We start from the raw sequence: 4,397 nt of genomic DNA, 5'->3' as shown, positions 1-4,397 counted from the left end.
TAGATGAATTGGGGTCTTTTCCTTTTTTTTGAAATTCAAATACTTGAACTTTTCAAGTACCTTTTGAATAAAATGAGATTGAGACAATGCTAGACCGTTAGGAGTTTTGTGAATCTTAATTCCCAATATCAAATCGGCTACTCCTAGATCTTTCATATCAAACTTACTAGCGAGCATACACTTAGTAGCTTTTATATTGACAATGTCTTTGCTCATTATCAGCATGTCATCCACATATAGGCATACAATGACTTCCTGATCTGGAGTGTCTTTAATGTAAACACATTTATCACACTCATTGATCTTAAATCCATTTAACAACATGGTTTGATCAAACTTTTCATGCCATTATTTCGGTGCATGTTTTAGTCCAGAAAGTGACTTAACAAGTTTGCATACTTTCTTTTCTTTACCGGGAACTATGAAGCCCTCAAGTTGTTCCATGTAAATCTCTTCCTCCAGCTCTCCATTTAAGAAGGCAGTTTTCACATCCATTTGATGGATTTCAAGACCGTATACTGCAGCTAGGGAAATTAACATCCGAATTGATGTAATCCTAGTCACTGGCGAGTATGTGTCAAAATAATCAAGACCTTCTTTCTGTCTAAAGCCTTTGACAACAGGTCTTGCTTTATATTTGTCAATAGTTCCATCATCTTTCATCTTCTTTTCGAAGATCCATTTTGAACCCAAGGGTTTGTTTCCTGGAGGAAGATCAACCAACTCCCAAGTATGATTGCTTAAGATTGATTCAATCTCACTATTGATAGCCTCCTTCCAAAATGTTGAGTCGCTAGACAACATCACTTCCTTGAATGTTTGAGGCTCACTTTCAAGAAGGAATGTTACAAAATCAGATCAAAATGAAGTAGTTGTCCTTTGACATTTACTGCGCCTTGGACTCTCTTCATTGGTTTCATTCTCTTTTGGTTCTTCTTGAGGTTGTTCAGACCCCACACTAGATGACTCAAGTCCAGTTTTATACGGATAGATATGTTAAAAAAATTCAGCATTATCTAATTCCATTACCGTATTATCATTAATATCGGGATGTTCAGACTTATGAACCAAAAATCGACATGCCTTACTATTTGTGGCATATCCAATGAATACACAATCCACGGTCTTAGGCCCTATTTTCACCCTCTTAGGTATAGGAACTTGGACTTTGGCTAGACACTTCCACTCTTTGAAATATTTTCAGTTGGGTTTTCTACCTTTCCATTTCTCATATGGAATAACATGTGTCTTCGTGTGAGGCACTCTATTGAGTATTCGATTTGCTATAAGAATAGCTTCCCACCACAAGTTTTGTGGTAAACCTGAACTTATAAGTAAGGCATTCATATTTCCTTTAATGTTCGGTTTTTCCTTTCCGCAATTCCATTAGATTGAAGAGAGTAAGGTGCAATAGTTTGATCAATGATTCCATTTTCCAAACATATTTCTACAAATGGAGATTTATATTCTCCACCTCTATCACTTCTAATCATTTTGATCTTTTTATCCAACTAATTTTCAACTTCAGTTTTATATTGCCTAAATGCATCTATTGTTTCATTCTTACTATTTAGCAAATAGACATAACAATAGCTAGTGCAATCGTCAATAAAAGTTATGAAATACTTTTTCCCACCACGTGTTGGTGTTGACTTCAAGTCACAAATGTCCGTGTGAATCAGTTCTAAGGGATATGAATTCCTTTCAACAGACTTATAAGGATGCTTAGTATACTTAGATTCAACGCAAACTTGATATTTTGATTTATTGTACTCAAATTTAGGCAAAACATTTAAGTTAATCAGTTTTCGCAAGGTTTTGTTATTAGCGTGTCCCAAACGTTCATGCCATAAACATTTAGACTCAAGCAAGTAAGAAGAAGCAGAATCTTTATTCATATCAACTACAATTACATTGAGTTTAAAGAGGCCCTCATTGAGGTATCCTTTTCCTACATACATTTCGTTCTTACTCACTACATCTTATCAGAAACAACTACATATTAGAATCCGTTCTTAGTCAGATCTGAAATAGAAACTAAGTTCTTTCGCAATTCCGAAACATACGAAACCTTGTTCAAAGTCACCACCTTGCCCGATGTCATCTTTAAGAGGACTTTATTAGTTCCTTCCATATTTGCAACAGTGGAGTTTTCCATAAACAACTTCTCATCTGTAGGTGTTGGAGTATATGATGAAAATAATTTTTTGTTGGCACAAATATGGGATGAGGCACCAAAATCTATCCACCACTCTCTTGGAATTCCAACCAAGTTGCATTCTGAAAGCATTGCGCAAAGATCGTCCAACTCTCCTTTGGAGTTAGCCAAATTTGCTTGATCCAACTTCTTGTCCTTCTTGGGACCCTGATATTTAGTAGCCTTGTGACCACGTTTGCCACAATTGAAGCAGCTTCCATTGAATTTCTTCTTAGGAGGATTGCTCTTTGGACCATATGTTTTCTTTCTTTTCTTTGATTTTGTGGGATCTTCTTCAACATGATTTACTCCAGATGTTGCAGAATTATCACGTGACCTATTTTCTACGGCCTTGTTATCCTTTTCGATTCTCAGCCTTACCATGAGATCTTCAACAATCATCTTTTTGCGTTTATGTTTCAAGTAGTTTTTGAAGTCCTTCCACAATGGAGGTAACTTCTCAATAATGACAACCACTTGAAAAGCATCATTCACAATCAATCCTACATTAAAAATTATGTGAGTATTAAGAATAGACTTAATTTTTCCAACATAGGTATTAAATAAATTTATACCTTTAGCAAGGAGATCATGGATTATGACCTGCAATTCTTGAACTTGGGTAACAACGGTCTTACTGTCTATCATCTTATAGTCCAGAAACTTTGCCACAATGAACTTCTTCATTCTGGCATCCTCTATTTTGTACTTCTTTTCTAAAGAATCCTAGAGTTCTTTTGAGGATTTGACATTATTGTACACACTGTACAGATCATTCTGCAGGCCACTCAAAATATAATTTTTACACAAAAAATCAGAATGTGTCCATTCTTCTGTTACCAAGAATCATTCTTCAAGCGGAGTTTCATCCGACATAACAGGAATGTTCTCATTAATGCACCTCTGAAGACTCAACTTAGTCAGATAGAAAAACATTTTTTGCTGCCATCTCTTGAAGTCAACTCTAGAAAACTTTGCAGGTTTCTCAGTCGGTGCTAGGGCAGCAGTTGAACGATTATGTGCAACCGATATTGTTGCAGCACTTACTGTTCCAGCATTTACTTGACTTGAATTAATCATTTTTCTGTCCCAGATGGTAGACACTTTTAGTATGTGAAATACTAACAGTAAAGAATAAATCCTTACACAAACTATTTCTGATTTAACGATAAAGTTTTTATGTTCTTTTAATCGTTAATCGAATGAATTTAAAAAATTCAAACAAAGTAGAAAACCATAAAGGTTTTAATCTCCAGAAACCTCAAATACAGAAACTATAAATTTCTTAAGATTGTTATCTCTTGTATTCAGGTTAGTCAAAAATATAGAAACAGAAAAAAGATGAAATAGATAGAATGTTTTTAATCCGAGTCCACATAAACCACTGTGTTTCCTTAAGAAATTTAATCCCTTCACTGTACCCGAGGTTGCAGATTAATTCCTCCCAAGATAAAATGAATTAACCTATAATAGAAGTAGTGGTACCTCAAACTTAAATAACTTCAGCGAACGCAAGAACATCAACAAGAGCACACACAGATTCAGTCGATCGACAATTTTGTTTATGTAAAAAATGTATCCAGAGAGAAAAAAAATTTCAGTGTTAGAAAAATAAAAACGACCTCTTATTTATAGCCATTAGCAGCAAGGAACGCGTCTGTTCACACAAAATTGTTCAGACCCATTTTTTTCCATAACGTTGTGTCTTTTGGGAAAGTAACGACTTTTCCAAACGAACAAATCATTTCAAATGAATTTACCGTTACGCGTGAATTTCAAATAATTCATTGCGAAATTTATTATGTTATTTAACTAACATTCTGAATTAATTTATAAGAGAAAAGAAATAAATTAACAAGATTGATTAAATAAATTTTGTCCAAAAAATATTATCAATCAATCACATTATTTGCCAAATCCAAAGCCGAAGCCGAAGCCGACGTCGAGGCCGAGCGAGCAACGACGACGGCATGAGGGGGCACCTTCTTCTTAACCCTGTAAGAACTAAAGGAAGTGTTTCCTAATATAAGGACAACAATTTCCTTTCTTCTACCAATATGGTAAAAATGACTTTGCATTTGCACTTTGCAATGAATTTTCATTTTCCCTCCAAAATTGGTTCCCCCACTTTCATTGGTTCTTCCACTTTCCATTTTCTCTTTTTATTTTCCATTCACACCTTGCTAAACCCAACACTTCG

This window comes from Solanum stenotomum, chromosome 5 (assembly GCF_019186545.1).
Source record: "Solanum stenotomum isolate F172 chromosome 5, ASM1918654v1, whole genome shotgun sequence".
In the NCBI taxonomy this organism is placed as follows: Eukaryota; Viridiplantae; Streptophyta; class Magnoliopsida; order Solanales; family Solanaceae; genus Solanum; species Solanum stenotomum.
Note: the sequence above shows the minus strand (reverse complement) of the source record.